Genomic DNA, 20,306 nt, shown 5'->3' on the forward strand with positions numbered 1-20,306 from the left:
GAAACTACACCCCTCAAGGAATTTTTCTAGAGGTATAGTTAGCACTTTGACCCAACAGTTTTTTTGCTAAATTTATTGGAATTAGTCTGTGAAGATGCAAATCTACTTTTTTTTCTGAAAAAACATAGAATTTTACATTTTTTACAAGGAATAAAGGAGAAAAAACACCCCAACATTTGTAAAGCAATTTCTCCCGATTACTGCAATACCCCATATGTGGTAATAAACTGCTGTTTAGACCCACGCCAGAGCGTGCAGGAGCACCATTTGGATTTTGGAGCGCAGATTTTACTGGACTGGTGTCGGTGCCATGTTGCGTTTGCAACGTACTGGACAGTGGAAACCACCCAAAAGTGACCCCATTTTGGAAACTACACCCCTATGGTATTTATCTAGGGGTATTTTGAGCATGTTGATCGCAAAGTGTTTGGTGTTATTTAGGTTATTTGTCTTTTTTGTCCCAAACCATTGCATTTGCCTGTACAAATAACTGTCGTGCTAAAAACGCATATGACCAACAAATGTTTCAGTCTGTAGAGTTAAGAACAGCATCTCACTTTGATATATAGTAAGTTAGATTGGGAAAATTTAAAAAAATATATGAAACTGCCTTGAAGTGAAAGGCTAATATATTTGAAAAGTGGAGGAAACAAATACTGAGCATGTTCACAGAATAAAAGGACAGTCATTTGGCTATATAATTGTTTTTGTTTTTTTTAAAGGGACTGGTAGCACAATCAATCCCTATATGAGGGAAAAACGTGCCAAGTGACGCTGGCACTCCATAACAGATCCCTGCCTGGCAAGGTAAGAACTGAAATGTGCGCAAAGCAACCAATCACCTGCAGAATATATAAAGGAGCAGTGTCCAACACCGTATGTATAGATACAGTAAAGGATCACTAATCCACAAATTATTTTCAGCTTTACCAGCAGTATTATCGGGTGGAACAATTTGCACAAAACCGTAAAACAAGCCCAAACTGCACTGATCAGGAACAGCTCGTATACCCTCCAAATAAAAAGAGCTATGCCCGTATCACCAAAAAGTAAAAAAGTACTAAGAATGAAAATAACTGCTTTTTATGGCAGGACATGATCATAACAGGCAGAACAAAAAAATCGAACATTTAAAAATTACAACCCCCAATGTATTCATCTAGGGGTATAGTGAGAATTTTTAGTTTTGTTTTAAGGTTTTACCAGTTATTCTAATTTTGCGTGACTAATTGTAAGGCGACACCACCCTAGGTATTCATCTAGGGGTATAGTGAGAATTTTTTGTTTTGTTTTGGGGTTATTCAAATTTTTAGTCAGTGGGCAGAAAATGGGAAATAAATGAAATTACTTTATAATGGCCAATATGAAGAAAGAGGGGACTGATGAATAAAACATAATTTAAAACTCTAATGAGGTGTGATAAATTCTGAAGCATTCTTTTATGCATAGGCCGGGTTTTGTGGGGCAGGTATCACATTGGTAGGTGGTGTCTCTTCTGATCCCTCTTCTTGTACACACCCTACATTTTTTGGGGGGTTTTCTTTTTTTCTCGGTAGGGGGTATTTCTGTTGGAAAATGCTGGCCTGGAATAATGCGATTTACATTACTTGCAGAACCCTCCCCTTCTGGGTTTCCAAATATTAGAGCCTTTATGACCTTCTCCTGTAATTGCAGGAAGGTTTCACGATTGCCTGCATACCTGGACACCACAAACGCATTATAAAATGCAATTTGGGTGAGGTGGACGACCAGCTTTTTGTACCATGTTTTGCTCTTACGCATGGCACTATATGGTTTGATCACTTGATCCGATAGGTCCACCCCACCCATGAAGCGATTGTAGTCCAGGATGCAGGTAGGCTTGGTGGTTGGGGTGCTGGATCCACGCACTAGAACAGGTCTGCTGCTAGCCATATGAATGGTGGACAATATGTGTACATCCCTTTTGTCCTTAAATTTAAGAAAGAGCAGATTATTGCTGCAGATGGCACTACTTTCCCCTTTCTGCAATGTCTGCCCCAGCAGGGTTTTGGGAATGCCCTTCTGATTCTTCCGGATGGTGCCACAGGCCACGGTGGATCTGGACGAAAGGGACTTTAGGAGGGGAATACTGTTATAATAATTGTCCACGTATAGGTGATATCCCTGACCAAGTAAAGGGTGTATCAGGTCCCAAACTATTTTGCCGCTGATACCAAGAAAGGAGGGGCAGTCTGGGGGTTAAATTTTTTAATCTTTCCCCTCATAAATTTTAAAACGGTGTGTGTACCCGGTGGCACTCTCACACACCTTGTATAATTTTATGCCGTACCGGGCCCTTTTGTTTGGGAGGTATTGCCTGAAGTGCAGCCTTCCTTTGAAATTTACAAGGGATTCATCGACCGCTATATTTTTTTCAGGGGTGTAATTTTCTGAAAATTTTGTATTATAGTGGTCGATGACAGGCCTAATCTTATATAGCCTGTAATAATGTGGGTCCTGGGGTGGTGGACAACGGGAATTATCGTTATAGTGCAAGAACCTGAGCAGGGCCTCAAAACGTGTTCTGCTCATCACCGTACTGTAGAGCGGTGTATTGTACAGTACGTCAGAGGACCAGTAGTCCCGGATACGTGTTTTTTTTTATGAGGCCCATATTTAACAATAGGCCCCAAAATTTGCGGAGTTCCACTCGGTCTGTGGGGTCCAGCTTTGAACTCTGGCATTATATGAGGTGGGATTGCTGGCCATAACTGCTCTGCATACAAATTGGTCTGCTGGACCATCGCAGAAACAAATTCCTCAGAAAAGAACAAATTAAAAAAATCTAATTCCCTGGACCCCGCTGTCTCTACTTGGATCCCTGAGGAGGCAGTAAAGTTGGGAACCTGAGGGGTATATTTTACAGTGGGTACCCACATCGCCTCATTTGAATCCGGCTGCGCAGGACCAACTGCTCTTCTGCGCTGTACGGGGGGCTCATCAGCCTCACTAGATGATGATGAAGATGAAATAACAAATTCCATCTCATCTTCACTTGCAGAGTCGGTGTCGGAGCATCACACGGCATATGCCTCCTCTGGACTATAAAATCTCTAGGCCATATTGGTATGGTACAGTGTATAATAACTAATAAAACTCCCTTAAAACAATATAACTAAAAAGTGATCCCCAAAAATACAGGAGCGGGACGGAGCGCACTGTATAGGTCACAGGTGGTGACAAGACACAGAGGTCAGGTAATGAGCCTATATAAAGTAGCGCTACCCCTAACAAGACTCCCTTCAATTGCTAAATAACTGTTAATTTTTTTATTTTATTTTTTATGTTTTTTTATTTTTTTTTATTTTGTATTTTTTTTTTTTTTTTTAACAAGAAAACTAAACTCCCTCAAAATTCAGGAGAGGACGGAGTAGCTAGGGACAGAAGACCGCAAGTAAACGGTCAGCAGGTGACGGACGTCAGCAGGTAAGCAGGATTACCAGGTGACAGAAGCTGGGGCTAGGAGTCAGTATAGGGTAAAATTGGGGAACTTTTTAAACAAAATTGACAGGGACACTGAAAGGGACACTGACAGGGACCACAGATCTGACAGGGACCTCAGATCTGACAGGGTCCTTCACACTAGGCAGGAATCAGCTAAAGGGCATGGAGGGTGAGTATAAAGGAGTTATTTTTCTGTTTTTAACAGTTTTTTCTGTCAGAAACACTCTGACACTGACAGCACAGTACACTGATGACCGGCTCTGAGAAGATCTGACACGCAATGAGCTTCTCAGAGCCGGGAAACGGCACTGTGTCGTCATTGACAGCTGTGATTGGTCTGTCTCATTTGACTGACCAACCACAGCGATCGCCGACACGGGGCCGCTATCATAGGTCCCATGCCGGATAACTGTGATTGTTAGCTGTCACGGATAGCAACAATCATTGTTATGTCACCATGTCAAGTGACATGGTGACAGTTTGAATGCAGGGCGTTACTGTACGCTAAAAAGGACGATCAGTAACGCCGATTTGCGGGAAGGGGTTAATGTCATCTAAGGTAAATATTCTCTATACATATTTTAATGCTGATACTATTGGAATGTAACAAAAGTAACTGCTGTATAATCTTAATGTGCAAGCTTATATGTTTTGCTGAGCTTTCGGGTGAAACAGGCAGGGTAGTATAGTATATGTCATGTTTTAACCTCCTTTCTTTATATCTTACAAGCACTTTCTATTCACACTGACTTTCTAGACAATTTGTCTATGTATATAGCTCCAAAAATTTTTTATGTTGTGGTGTACCAAGGGCTATAATAGATGGCTGAGATACCTACTAGTGTTGTTGCTTAACCTCTTCCTTTAAACTTGGTCATTTTTCTCTAACACATTGAAACAGCTACTACCCTGATACTAATTCAATTAAACTAATTCTTGTTCTTCCTAAATATTCAAATCTTATTCCTATTTGCTAGATAGAAGTAGCAAAGCAGCCCTATACCATAACATGCCAGCTGGCAAGCTTGATAGACGGTATTGAACCCTTCTCCTATATCCATTTTTTTAAATCTATATCTCACATATGTTGTCCTCTGATCCAACTACCTCAAATTTAGGCTCATGCTCTAATAATACTTTTTTGCAGTCATCCACTGTCCAATATCTGTGCTATTTTGCTCATATTAACTATTTATTTGTAATTGTCAGTTTCAAATATGACTCGACTTGAAACTCTCCTTGTAAGGCTCAGCATCCTGTAGTCACTTTTTTTCTGTTGCAGGTGTTTTCTGTTTATAGTTACTACTTTAATATTTAATCCCTTAATGCATTTGGGCATATAAGTATGTTAAAATTGTAACTATACATCCAAACGTCCTACATGCTTTGTACTTGGGTTCAGTAAAAGTTACATGGAAATTCCGCTGTCATACACTGATGTACTTTTCTCTTTAACCTCTTATTAACAGGCCTATTTTGGCATAGTATTTAGTTTTTTTCCTCGTCGCAATTCAAGAGTCTTAACTTTTTTATTTTTTCATCAACATAGCCTTTTTCAGAACAAATTGTATTTTTCAAAGTCCCTTCTTCTTTAACAAAATTGTATTCATTGTCTTTCCTTTTCAAAATGCAGACAGCAAAAAGAGGAAATCACAAAAAGAAATAATCCCCTGTCTTTCCCCCGCCTGCACCCATCCCAACCGTCGGTAGCGAAGTGAAAAAAAAAAAGTTTTTATTAAATTTATTATAGAAGATTGTTAAAGGGGTTTTCCAGCCAGTAAAAATTGATCACCTATCCTCAGGATAGGCCATCAATAGCTGATGGGTCGCGGTCCGACTCCTGACACCCCCTCCGACACAGCTTTTGATGGCCTATCCTGAGGATAGCCATCAATTTTTACTGGCTGGAAAACCCCTTTAAAGATTATAAAAAATAAAAATAAAATAAAGGTTATTGTTGCCTGTAAGAAATAATAACTTATATTACCCTTCACTTTTGTTCCCTCTCCTAAAAATAAAAATAGAAGAGATTCATCTCATATAGTCAATCCAAACCGATGATAGCTCCCCTTCCCCAATTACATTCTGGCTAACTTTTCCTAACTTTATTTGGGGGGGGGGGGAATTGAAAAAAAACAGCTATTCCTCCATTTGTTTTTTTTTTTTTGCACATTCAATTTTCGCTGATCATTATGCAGCGTATAATAATGTATTAAATGTATTCTATGGGTCGGTACAATTACACTGATATCAAATCTGTATATTTTTTTTATATCATACTACTTTTACACAAGAAAAACACTTTAAAACAAAAACTATTTGTTTTGTATCGCCGCATTCCAACAGCCATAACTTTTGGTTTATTGTAATAGCCATATGTGGGCTTTTTTTTTTTACGGAACAAGATGTATTATTTCATGGTACTATTTGGGGATAAATGGAAATGATCGATTAGCTTTTATAATTTGTTATTGCGGGGGAATGGTAAAAAAGCAATTCCACCATTGTTTTTTGTGTTAAATTTATTGTTCTGCGATATCACATATGTGTATTTTTATTTTATTTTTTTACACTTTTACAAAATAAACACTTTTTATAGAAGAAAATGGTTTAATTGTATTTCTTTACTGTGCACTTTTTTCTTTTTTAATAAACTTTCTTTAAATGCTGTCCACCCCATGCTGTCTAGCAAATTCTGTCCCTAGTTACAGAGCAGAATTCATGGACTGCAGAAGTTGGGAGGGTGTCACTTCACTGCCTGACAATAGAAGTCTATGGAGAGGGGAGGGGCAAGCAGGAGGAGGGAGCAGGGAGAAAAAGAGAGAAACACAGATGCTGCCTATACAAGTCTATGGAGAGTGGTGGGGAGAGCAGGCGAAGGGAGCAGATAGAGAGAGAGACACACAGACAAGCTGCCCATAAAAGTCTATGGAGAGGAGAGGGGGGAACAGGAGCAGAGTCAGAAAGACACACATATAGATGTAGCCATCTTTATCTTGACTCTCGTAACTTGCTGCAGCGTGATATAAAACAACAAAAGCCATTGAAAAGTCATTGAAAAAGTCAAGATAAAGGATCTTGCCACTGTGTATTTAATGCGTTAAAAGTCACTGTAAGGACGGGTACATCTGTAGAAGTGAAGCAGCTTCCTAAATAGTGTTACTGTCTCACCTCAGTGCTGGATTGTCAGCTGCACTGCTCATTACTGCTCTGTAACCTCCTCCATGCTGCTTCAGCTTCTCTCTCTCTCTCTCTCTCTCTCTCTCTCTCTATATATATATATATATATATATATATATATATATATATATATATATATATATATATATAACAGATAGAATCCAAAAATCAGGCAGCACTCCAAGGTATAAGCAAGGTAGAAAAAGGTGCTTTATTGTTCCATATACACACAACGTTTCAGCTCAACACAGGAGCCTTTCTCACTTGAGAAAGGCTCCTGTGTTGAGCTGAAACGTTGTGTGTATATGGACCAATAAAGCACCTTTTTCTACCTTGCTTATACCTTGGAGTGCTGCCTGATTTTTGGATTCTACTACAGCAGGTCTGTTAGCCCTGACCTGGGCAGGTCGGCACCCACCTACGATTTACAAGGCTGTGCGGCTGACATTGTATTTGGACTTTATATATAATAGATAGAGATAGGAAAGCAGGCTTCCACTCTTCTAAGACATGACAGCTGTTACGCTTTACCCACTAGTTCAGAGTTAGTGCCTACAGAAGAGAAAAGTGCTAAAAACAAAAATTGCAAAGTACAAATCATATACGGTAGTGACCAGAAAAAGTGTTTTTTCTCATGTACACACACATAATTTTTGAAAAGACACCTGAAAAGTTAGATTCCACCGGTATCTTATGGTATGGTCCTGAGGGGTATTTTGTCAATACCCCTCCATCAGTTAAACGTATAAGTTGTTTATTAATCATTAATCTATGCATATCTGTGGCTTATCTCACCTGTTGGTAACATTGTGTAGTTTAACAAATAATTTAATACGCCTCTGACTGGCCAATAGCTCTGTTAAATCTATTATCTATTTAATGTATCCTTAGTCTTGATTACTTGAGATATCTTGCATGTCATTCTTCAATTTTTTCATTTTTCTACATTATCATAGGTTCATCCATATGTCTTTACATGGCTTTATGTTCTTTATGCATTTTTTTTTTCTTAGTTTTTGGTTTTTCTGTATTAAATCTGTTTTCTTTTATATATACTTGTATGCAACATACTTATAGTGTGTATCTTTTCTGTTTTGCACATTAGTTTAAGCGATTTTGAAAAAGGCCAGAGTTGGCCGAAACATCATTTACAATCGCTTGTCAGCAATCACTGAGATTTACAATCGCTTGTCAGCAATCACTGAAGATTTACAATTGCTTGTTAGCAATTACCGAAATTTTGTGAAGATTTATTTCAGTGAAGAACAAACTGAAAATTAAATAATACAAGAATTAAACAAATCTTATTCATTCATACGTTTGAGGGCTTGGGTTATTTGCTGAATGAAAAGTTAGATACACTTTAACTATGTTAAAAGGGGTTGTTCCCTTTCAGCAAATTAATGTTTTGTATTACTAGAAGTTATAACATTTTCCAATATACTTTCTATATTAATTCTTGATGGTTTTCAATATCTCTGCTTGTTGTTATTCAGTACGGACATTCATTGTTTACATCCAGAGAATAAAATTGGGTCTATGGTCATGTGACGGACACACAGGTGCACGTTCCATGCACGTGTGTGAACATCCCATGACCATGGACAGAATTTTAATTACTGGAAGTAAACAATGAATCTTCCTACTGAATAACAACAAGCAGAGATCTTGAAAACCATGAGGAATTGATACATAAGGTATATTGGAAAATGATATAACATTTAATATAGAAAAAAATAACATTCATTTGCTGAAACCAAATTCCCGCTTTAATGATTTTCTTTAGTACCACTAGGAGAAGTCACTATACAATCCTTTGATCGCCATATAACGAGTTAAACTGGCAGGATCAGAGGTGTCCCTGATCTTGGCAGTTGCAGTGGGACCCTGGCTATCATGCGGGAAGGGATTAACAGCGGAGTTCAGAAAAAAAATTGATTTCTGTCATTAATCTTATGGTAAGTACTGAGTATCTCCCTGTATTGCCAAACCAGGAAGACATTTATTGTTACATTTCTCCTGCGAAACACGGGGCAGCTCACAGCTTACCCTAGCATTTTCAGCTGCAGGGCTACAATCAGCAAAATCTCAACACTATATAAGCAAATCGTCAGGGGCCCTAGACTGGCTATTATTTCCATCATTAAAAATAGGCTGTATGGTTATAATCAATGATAATTGGAATTGCTCTTCAACTGTAAAATTAATTTGGACCCTAAACCAGACCGTAAATAAATTCAAAACCCGGTCCTCAAAATTCATTTAGACCTCAGACCCCAAAATTGTTTAGACACTAGACCCTTAAATAAATGAAGATCACAGACCAGACCTCAAAGTTAACTCTGACCCCAGATCAGACCACCCAAAAATTCAGACCCTAGACCAGAAACCTCTATTTACCACTCCCCACTTCTGGGTCCTCTTAACATGCAGGTACAGCTACAATTAAGTCCTGATGCCAGTCAATGCCAGTATATTGTGTGTGACGCCTCTGGTGGTTAAGAGGACCTGGAAACAAGGACCGGTAAATCATACTGGCTGCTGTCAAATCCAATAGATAACAGCCAGCACCAGGCCCATAGCAACCATACCTATAGCTGTAGTTACTCCTCTGTATGCAGTGGATATAGAGCTCTGTATCAGAGAGACGTGTCTCTGATGGCTATAAAGATATAGATATAAAGATATTTATCAGCACAGAATTTTGGGCTTATTTATATGAATAAACAAAACAAAATATTTCAGGGTAGACATTCTCTTTAAGTGTTATTCTTTCTGAATCATAAAACATAAATGTCTCAAGTCTGCTGTCTATTCCCTCTGTTGTTTTGTAACCCATGAGAACTCTTTTCATACATGAGCCCCAATGTTCCCTTCCTTACTCTGCTATGCTTATCTAGTCTATATACGGACAAACTGGCGTCCTTTTGCATTCCTCCACCATGGTAAATAATTTGTTTAAAACTAAGTGAAAATAGAAAGGGTGTCCGGGTAGAAGACCAGGTGACAAGATTCTATAGCTTATTCTCCACCTTTATAGATCATGTGTCAACTCAGAAAACTTTACAAGACTACTTATTCGATGTGCTTTAGTCATCTTTAGTTTTTTTTTAATAATGAAAAAATGCTTCCAACATATCATTTGTGTCATGTAAACAGTTGATAAGATGGCTTTCAACATTATGTTCCGTTAATAATTTGCTAGTAAAATATATGCACGTTATAAACACGAAAATGTATATACAAACGTTCTTTTTATCTACATTATGTATATATTAAATATTTGTGAATCATCACTGAAGACAGTTTTATGGATCTGTTTATACAGACATAAATAAGAATAGGCCACTTTCAGTAAGGGAGGGGTGATTTATGCATATATAAATTCAATGAAAAATGTGGAATGATTGTATTACCCTTATAAGTGATCTGTGGGACGTGCCATGCAGCATTTTGGAGACAATTCTGAATGAGGTAGACTTGTAGCAGTAAAACATAAGCGGTTTAATTACGTAGAATTGGTAGATTCACTGGTTTCATATCTTCGGTAACATTTTCCATTCACAGTAACCTAGTTGAAATCTAATGGAAATGCAATACGCTTCTTCATACTTTACCAGAATAGGTTAAAAATATACAATAATTTTGATGGTGGTAGGTGTACAAGTCTCAGAAACTCTATTAGCAGAATACTGGCTATGGCACTTGGGTATTTGCAATAAAGAATGGGGTTGTTGTAATTGCTTGGTGCACATCACAATCATCCCTTTCCATTCAGAGAATACAGGCAGCTTTTATCAATAAAAAATGGGGAGGAACAGGGGTTAAGAGGAATCCTCCAGCTCACCAACACAGAGTCTTCAGTCCAGACTGTGCTCGGATCCTCGTGACGGCACACGGCAACAATAGCAAAAAACAGAGGAAGACTGTGATCCAGCGCCAAGTGATTTTTAAAAAGATCAGGATAAGCCATGAATAAAGACACAAGCGTTGTCCGAAACGCGCATACATTACCACTATTTGCTAACCATCTCCGTACCTGGAATTTTAGTATTTTTGGAAATAAAATTGGAACCTGATTTCCTTTCAGGAATCACTTGGCGCTGGATCACAGTCTTTCTCTGTTTTTTGCTAACTTTTATCAATGTTATAATAATGCAAGAACTGTATCTGTGATTTCCGTCCATAGAAATCTCCTATAATATTTGAAGGGCTTCAGGCACTCTATAGAGCATTCCAGCTCCTTCAAATAGGGAATCTATAGGGATCTATGCTCACCACCATTATCATCTTCTGACACTTCATCAAAAAATAATAGCTGATATCACTTGATTTGTATGACTGTTTTGTTGCAGCCTGTAGGCTGTATACTGCATAGGCAACTAAAATACCATCATGAATTGTAAACTATAGTTTGCGGACGGATCATCCTCGGGGAAATCCACTAAAGGATTCTCTGCTTTCAAAGATAATTACAAAGTGTCCCTTTGCTGGGACTCCCATCAATCAGCTATAATCCTTGGGGAAACCAGGCAGTGTGCAATTTCCTTGTAAGCGCCATCAAGCATTACACCGTGTCCATTCAAATCATTGAGTTGTCTGTGTAATGCAGAACAGGGTAGGTCCTCCATAGCGAGCGACCCTGTTTGTTACCACACTCCATGCTGGCCAACAGATGAGGATCCTGAACAAAGGATCGCCCTTTATTACTTCAGAATTCTCTAATAGGGTATATGAAAACTTTAAAAAAAAAATTTGACAACAACTTTAATATATTAAATCTGCCACCCCATGCAACTCTATTGGAGGTTGCATGATAAATGTCATTGACTGAGTACACAAGTCTCTATGGCTCTATATTATGGAGCTGTATGTACTCTGTGTGCCATTGTATGGTGCCTCTGCAATGCTTTTAGGGAAGAATATCTGTTTTTAAGGAATAAAGTGTTTCTGTTTGTCTATGGACGCAGAAAGTACACAGCTTTGCTGTCAATAGTGTCCGGCTATCAAAACTGATGCATCGGATGCCAAAATTGCTTCTATAGGAGAGCATTGGATCAGTTCTGGCATGAAACTGGATCGTTGAACATAGGTGAAGGAGACCTTATAGTTCATCTGATGGAACATGGCAACATTTTGGCACAATTCCATGTGGATCTAGCAAAACCTACATTTGCCTACATATGATAATGTACAATATGTTTCCAAAGACTTCATACTGGGGATTCAGAGTAGAATTATTAGTCAGTAGGTAGAAAGAAGGTTCTTGTTGTTCATGGAAAACAATCAGATTTTCACCTTACATATGTAAAAGGAAAGTTGGAAATTCAATTTTTGCCTTGGACAATAGCACAAAACAGAGGAGAGAGCATGACCCCTATAACATCCTAGAGAAGCCTTTTCATCTCATGTTTATGTACAATGACTAGGTCATTTAGATGTGTGTGGAAATAGGTGGAAATTTTAATAGAAATGCAAAATATGTTGGTGTTACATAATTAATTATTATTATTAATATTATTATTAATATTATTTATATTATTCTAAAAGTCCCCTAACAGCTCATAAAGTTCTGTTTCTGTTATACCTTTTGTGGAAATAGTGTATTTTTATTTATGGTTTTAATATTTAACATTTCATTCCTGTAATATGCAGTATACAATTCTGATGACACAACCACTTTATGTGAGTAGATCAGTTCAAGCAGGAGCTAGGACTGGCCTGTACTGAGCTAATAAAACCTAAAATAGTCCTTTAACCTATCTGTAAATTCCCACTCTAAACATCCCTTGAGGATTCATTATTTTTATGATTTGCAAGTGTCAGCTCTCGATCTAGTGAATCCCATGGAGCTTTATCATTAGTAGTCTCATTACACACAGTTTTGAAAGGTACAATATCCATATCCAGTACCACATAAAGTAGCCTAGACATTTGATGCTTATTAGCAGGGGCTTCTGTGGTTGTGGCGACTTAACACTCTTTTTTGCTGTGTGGAACCACAACAGAGAACATTACTGAATAACCCAATATTGTGAAATACCTTTTTTTCACCAACTGTTGAAAAAGCCATATGTTATGGTGTACTTAGGCATGTTCTACAAAGGAATTATACTCCAGAGTGTCTACTAGAAATTTCAAATGTAAAGTTGTCGGATAGAATAATCTGTTTCAAAATCCTTCTTCAGGTTTCAATTGCAAGTGCATGCGTTTATATGTGTTCTTGTGGGAGGATGTATGAGTTCTAATGTCACTCAGAAGGGCATTTAAATAAATTACTATAGCAGTCAGTTTAAAGATTGGTTTGTTTCCTAGCTAGTTTTCCATCCTCCCTCTGTGGTTATAGATCAGGTCCCTCTGGGCAGTACAAGTCTGAAAGACACTAAGTAAATCATATCAACATGGAAGTTACAGATTTTTACATGAGCTGTGAGGATTGAATTAGTCTCCATTCCTTGCTTCACCATTTAACTACTGCAAGGTTGAGGAAATACTACATAAATTCTAGTTTAATTCCTGAGCCAAGAAATTAACTGTCTTCCATTCTGCAAAATGGTTTCATTGTGAATGAAAGAGAAACCAAATATTCTCTGTTAATATTAAAATACAAGAAACTGGTTTCTCATGCATTAAAGTAGCCAGATACTTAATTTTACTTAAATGAGACAAGTAATCCATTCATCCCTCCTTCATTTTCATGAGCAAATATAAGATATCATAAATATAGAAGTCTTGACTATAGTTTTGTGAACTAGAATAAAGAAATTATTTAACCAACAGGCATATGATAAATATAGAAGTCTTGACTATAGTTTTGTGAACTAGAATAAAGAAATTCTTTGACCAACAGGCATGCTGTGAGGACTATGAAGAAGGTTTTCAAGTTTTTAATACATTTGTATTGTTTTGTTTCCAAATTTTTATACAATGAACACAATTTACACTCATTTTTACCTTCGGGGAATCAATTCACTAGATTTGAAGTCAAGGCAGGCTCCAGTGTATGTGGGCCCTTGGGTGACAGTAAAACCCTTGTCTACCCGTCCCCCATTTTAATTATAGAGCATGTTTCCCAATATTAACATGGAACTGCTCCAACCCAGTAGTCCCTGGCATCTGCCAGTGCTTCTAAGGGAATCAGGCTCACTTTATTTACTGAAAAACACAAAAAATGGCCATACTCACAAATTGGGCAGGTATAATCCCAATAGGACGCAGCCCGGTCAAAAATGCTGCTGAAGGAAGGTGCACAGGTGAGTTTAAATAATAATAGCCACTCCCACTAGCTTTGAGGGGAGTGGCGTGTGGTGCATGGGATATGTAGTAAAAAGTAAATGAATAGTGTATAATGTGCAAGTGGTAATAATATGTGTGAAATATAGGGGGCAGTACTTAGTATAGTGAGTGGTGAATAAAGTTTAAAATATAGGGGGCAGTACTAAAAGGGTCAGGAACGTGAGTGATGCATGAAGTGTGGGTGCAGTGTATAAAACATGGAGGTCTAATGCGTAAATCATGAGGCACAGCCTATATAGCCTGGTAGCAGCCTATTTGTAACGCCATGGTAGTACATAGAGCGGGCTGCCCTGCTTGATATGCCAGACCGCAACACACCATGCTCTCCCAGCATTGAAGACCTGGCTGCGTCCAAAAAGTAGTAAATATTATACAAGTAAACATGGAAAATACATGGGGTATTGGTTGTAATTTTGACCAAAAGAAGGCAAGCTCGCAATCCTCGTCACGGATCCCCACACTTGCGAGTCCCTAACTGGAACTTTTCGTTCCAAACTTGAAGCTACACCACAAAAAAAAGTGGGACATAGAATAGGATTAAAAACACAAAAAATGGCCATACTCACAAATTGGTCAGGTATAATCCCAATAGGACGCAGCTAGGTCAAAAATGCTGCTGAAGGAAGGTGCACAGGTGCGTTTAAATAATAATAGCCACTCCCACTAGCTCTGAGGGGAGTGGCGTGTGGTGCATGGGCTATGTAGTAAAAAGTAAATGAATAGTGTATAATGTGCCAGTGGTAATAATATGTGTGAAATATAGGGGGCAGTACTGAGTATAGTGAGTGGTGAATAAAGTGTAAAATATAGGGGGCAGTACTAAAAGGGTCAGGAACGTGAGTGATGCATGAAGTGTGGGTGCAGTGTATAAAACATGGAGGTCTAATGCGTAAATCATGAGGCACAGCCTATATAGCCTGGTAGCAGCCAATTTGTAACGCCATGATAGTACATAGAGCGGGCTGCCGTGCTTGATATGCAAGACCGCAACACACCATGCTCTCCCAGCATTGAAGACCTGGCTGCGTCCAAAAAGTAGTAAATATTATACAAGTAAACATGGAAAATACATGGGGTATTGGTTGTAATTTTGGCCAAAAGAAGGCAAGCTCGCAATCCTTGTCACGGATGTCCACACTTGCGAATCCCTAACTGGAACTTTTCGTTCCAAACTTGAAGCTACACCACAAAAAAAAGTGGGACATAGAATAGGATTCAAAACACAAAAAATGGCCATACTCACAAATTGGGCAGGTATAATCCCGATAGGACGAGGCCAGGTAAAAAATGCTGCTGAAGGAAGGTGCACAGTTGCGTTTAAATAATAATAGCCACTCCCACTCTATTTACTGAAGAATTAATGGAGAAGACTATATTAAAAGACTCGCTCATGTGTACGTCTCTCTTAGCTAAAATTACTTGCTTAAAGAGTAACAAAACTTAAAATTTTTGTCCATAAGTCAAAAGTAGAAGCAAATATAAGAAGCTTTGTAATATATCGTACTAAAGAAAAATGCCTCTTTCTCCACTTATCAGAGACCTCCACACCTCCTCCCTCATAACTTTTCATTCACTGAATTTACTAATTTATTCGGTACACAAGAATCCGTATAGTAACATATCAGGTTAGAGCTGCTGCCAATAAAAGTGTATGGAGAGGGGAGGGGGGAAGAGGGAGCAATTGGAGGGAGACAGAAGAGAGAGACACACAGACATGCTGCAGCTTCCTGTAAAGGATTTATGTTACCCCAGTGCTGAATTCACATCTACAGTGTTCATTACTGCTGTATGATGTCATCCATGCTGCTGATGCTGCTTCTTTATGTGTGTATGTGTGATAGATAGAGATGGGAGAGCAGTATCTCATGGGAGACATAATAGCAGCACAGTCTCCTCTCTCTCTCTGTAGCTGAGTTCACGGAAAACTAACATTTAGAGATACAGCCCGCAGAGGGGGAAAACTGTTGATAAATACCATATACATGTGTTATAATGTCCAGATATAGTATTATTCCTCATGTACAAAGATATGACAGCTTATTCTGAAAAGTCACCTGAAAGGTTTAGGTACGCTTTAACAAATGGCAGTATAAGCTATGTTAGTGCCAGAGGCAGTGGTTTCAGAATGTGCCACAACCCTCAGTCCCTGAAGTTTAGAAGGATTCTTGCTGATGGACAATCATTCATGTAATTGTCACCTGTTGCCCATTTTTCTAACAATCCTTAGCATTTTTATTTCTACAGGGAAACACTGATTGGTAAAAAGTGTAAAGGCAGAGTATTACTTAAAAACAAAAACAAATATAAATTGCTCCCCATTCTCAATAGCTACTCTGCCTGGCGTTTTCAGTGTTAAGAAAGCCATAGAGATTACATAGTTGTCAATTGATTATTTTTGCTAACATCAATCAGTCTCAGTTCCACCATAAACATGTGCTTGGCTAAAGGTGCTTAATATTTAAAAACAGTAGGACTAATAAGCAGTTGCCAGATATATCCCAGGGAAACAAAAGGTTAAAAAACCTTCCTGATCCATTTTTCCCCTAATGGCAGCCCTACAGCCTGGCCCGCCAACAAATAATCTGTATGGGAATATTGAAAGCTGGCTTTCTTTTTATTCCTGCCAAGATATCTGAATAAAAATCTTCTGCTTGAGTAGTAAAATGCTGAATGTTGAAGAGAGCTTTTGGGCAGTCACGTTAAGTAATAATTTATAATGGTCCTCTACCAAATTTTTGAGAAAAATCAAACTACTGCAGCAGTAAATACAGTTCAGTTTGAGTACTGCAAAGGGTCTTTGTTCTTTATTTGGCCTCAGCTCAATAGATAAATAAATTGACATAGACTAGTTTCTAGGGCTGCTCTAACAGAGTTTTCAGTTTAAAATCTCCCTTCACTGTGATGTACAATCAACAAAAGTGTATATCATATAAAGATGGTACATGCCAGGTTCACTCATGTGTGGTAAAGAAGTAAGCAATGCTAAAGGATGTCTTCTAAAACTATTTTTTCCTTAATCCCTTACAAATGGGCCTAATTTGGGCTTTAAAAGGGGCTGTCAAGTTTAGAGAGACAATTTTCATATACCTTATTAAGGAATTCTAATTTAACCCCTTCAGGACACAGCCTGTTTTGGCCTTGTGGACGCAGGCGATTTTTTCAAATCTGACATGTGTCACTTTATCTTGTAATAACTTGGGAATGCTTATACCTATCCAAGCGATTATGAGATTGTTTTCTCGTGACATATTGTACTTTATGTCTGTGAAAAAATTTGGTCGATAAATTCAGTATTTATTTGTTAAAACACCAAAATTTAAAGAAAATTTGCAAAAAATTTGAGTTTTCTAAATTTTAATGTATCTGCTTGCAAAACAGATATTAATACCACACACAATAGTCACTAGTTACCATTTCCCATATGTGTACTTTGTTTGCATCGTTTTTTTGAACATCCTTTTATTTTTCTAGAACGTTACAAGGCTTAGAACTTTAGCAGCAATTTCTCACATTTTTCAAGAAATTTCCAAAACCTATTTTTTCATGGACCAGTTCAGTTCTGAGGTGGTTTTGAGGGACTTATATTTTAGAAACTCCCCATAAATCACCCCATTTTAAAAACGTAACCCCTCAAAGTATTCAAAACAGCATTCAGAAAGTTTCTTAACCCTTTAGGTATTTCACAGGAATTAAAGCAAAGTAGAGGTGAAATTTACAAATGTAATTTTTTTTGCAGAAATTAATTTGTAATAGAAAAATTTCTGTAACACAGAAGGTTTTACATGAGAAACGCAACTCAATATTTATTGCCCAGATTCTGAAGTATTCAGAAATATCCCACATGTGGCCCTAGTGTGGTAATGGACTGAAACACCGGCCTCCGAAGCAAAGGAGCACATAGTGGATTTTGAAGCCTTCTTTTTATTACAATATATTTTAGGCTCCATGTCTGGTTTGAAGAGGTCTTGTGGTACCTAAACAGTGGAAACCCCTAAAAAGTTACCCCATTTTGGAAACTACACCCCTCAAGGAATTTATCTAGTTGTATAGTTAGCATTTTAACCCCACAGGTGTTTTTCTGAATTTATTGGCGTTAGTCTGTGAAAATGAAAATCTAAATTTCTTCTGAAGAAACATAGACGTTTTTAATTTTTGCAAGGAATAAAGGAGAAAAAGCGCCCGAACATTTGTAAAGAAATTTCTCCTGATTACGGCAATACCCCATATGTGGTAATAAACTTATAGTTGAACACATTACAGCCCTCAGAAGGGAAGGAGCGCCATTTGGGTTTTGGAGCTCAAATTTTGCTATAATGGTTTTCGGTGCCATGTCCCATTTGCAACGCCCTGGAGAGACCAAAACAGCGGAAACCCCCCAAAGGTGACCCCATTCATTATCAGAATCCAAGAGAGCAAATGCCTCTTCAGCAGTATATAACTTGCGTGCCATTTTTTTTTTACTTATTTTTTGCAACAGTTTTAATAAAAGTAACAAAGAAAAAGTCCACTAATACATTGATCAATAAATTTATGAACAACCCTAAGGCCCTGTTCACACAGAGTTTTTTTTAAGAGTTTTTCGGCACGGAAACTGCTCCGCAAAACTTGTCAAAAACCGCCCGAAAATGTCTCCCATTGATTTCAATGAGAGTTGTACGAGCTTTTTTACCGCGAGCAAAAAAAACGCATAGCGGTAAAAAGAAGCGACATGACCTATCTTGAGGCGGTTTTTGTCAAACCACTGTGCAAAAAACGGCTGGAGCAGTTTTTGCAGGAAGAATACACCTCCTGCAAAAAACTCAGTGTGAACACAGCCTAACAATGAATCAATGTATTTAGAATTTACTGACGTGTAAAATATATGAAGAGATTTATATAAGTATATGTGTGTATACGTATATATTACATGTACGTATATATCTATATGATGTTATAGATATATAACATCCCTAATTATAAATTTTTAGTATTAACAAATTTCAAATATATGTCTATATATAATATATATTACGTGTGTGTGTGTGTGTGTGTGTGTGTGTGTATGTGTGTGTGTGTGTGTGTGTATGTTTATATATATCTATATCTATATGATTTTATATATATATATATATATATATATATATATATATACACATTATAAGCCCTAATTGATTATTAATTAATAGTCTGAGTACTATCTACCTAAACTATAACTAGCTGCCTACACTGAACTATCTATGTGGAGGTGTTTTTTGTGTTTTCACAGTCAGTGTGTCTTTATATGAGACACACAGCAGCTGCTTCTTCTCTCTCACTGTCTCAGAACGATCTGACATGGAGGGAGGAGAAACATTGTAACAAACAGCAGGAAAGTTTGTTGCTGCAACAAACTTTGCTGTGAACTCCATGATAGCTTTATCATGGTGATCACGTCATCGGGACCGACACCAATCCGGTCCTGATGTCTTCTCTCAGCACTTAGGCTGCTAGTAGCAGCGTGTGCCGAGAGATTCAGAGCATAGGGAGAGCGCTGTGCACTCTGTTCTGACAGCACGTAGATTAACGGGCTGCAGGACAAAAGCCCAGCACTGCAGCCCGTTAATCTACGTGGGCTGGTCACGAAGGGGTTAATAGATGGGGGTCATCTTTTCAGGATCCTTATCTCTTGACCAGAGGGGAAAGTGGTTACAAAGAGCATCTCTCACTCTGGAGGACCTGTCCTGGCCTACATTACACAGAAACTCCATAGATTTGAATAGGCACTGTGTAATACTTAACTTTCCCTGTAGTGGCGCTGCAGAAATCTAACACTTATTGCCTGGTCTACTACAACTGATCGCTGAGGGTCCTAGCAGGGGGACACTTTGTGATCAGCTTATTGTCTAGGGACCCTTCTAATAATTAGGGATTGTCCATAGCAGATAGCGCCTTTAAGGACCAAGCAATTTTTTTTTTCATCCTCATAACGTTTTTATTGTTCCATCGATGTAGTTGTGTCAGGGGTATATTTTTTGCAGAACAAGTTGTATTTTATTAATGCCACCATTTTGGGGTAAATATAATTTGTTGATCAGTTTTTATTATTTATTTTTTGGTAGGTAATGCAAACAAATGACCAAATCAGCAATTGTTTTTTTATTTTTTCCCAATGTTTACTGTTTAATTTAACTTTATTCTATGTGTGGGTACGAATGCAGCGATACCAAATATGTATATATTTTTTACGTCAGTGCTTTTTTACAATAAAAACATGTTTTATGGAAAAAAGTAATTTTTGTTTCTCTGTATTCGAGAGCCATACCTTTTTTTCCATCGACATAGCCAAATGAGGGATTGTTTTTGTGAGATCAGTTTGTTTTTATTGGCACCATTTTGGGATACATTTA

Source organism: Rhinoderma darwinii, chromosome 5 (assembly GCF_050947455.1).
Source record: "Rhinoderma darwinii isolate aRhiDar2 chromosome 5, aRhiDar2.hap1, whole genome shotgun sequence".
Classification (NCBI taxonomy): Eukaryota; Metazoa; Chordata; class Amphibia; order Anura; family Rhinodermatidae; genus Rhinoderma; species Rhinoderma darwinii.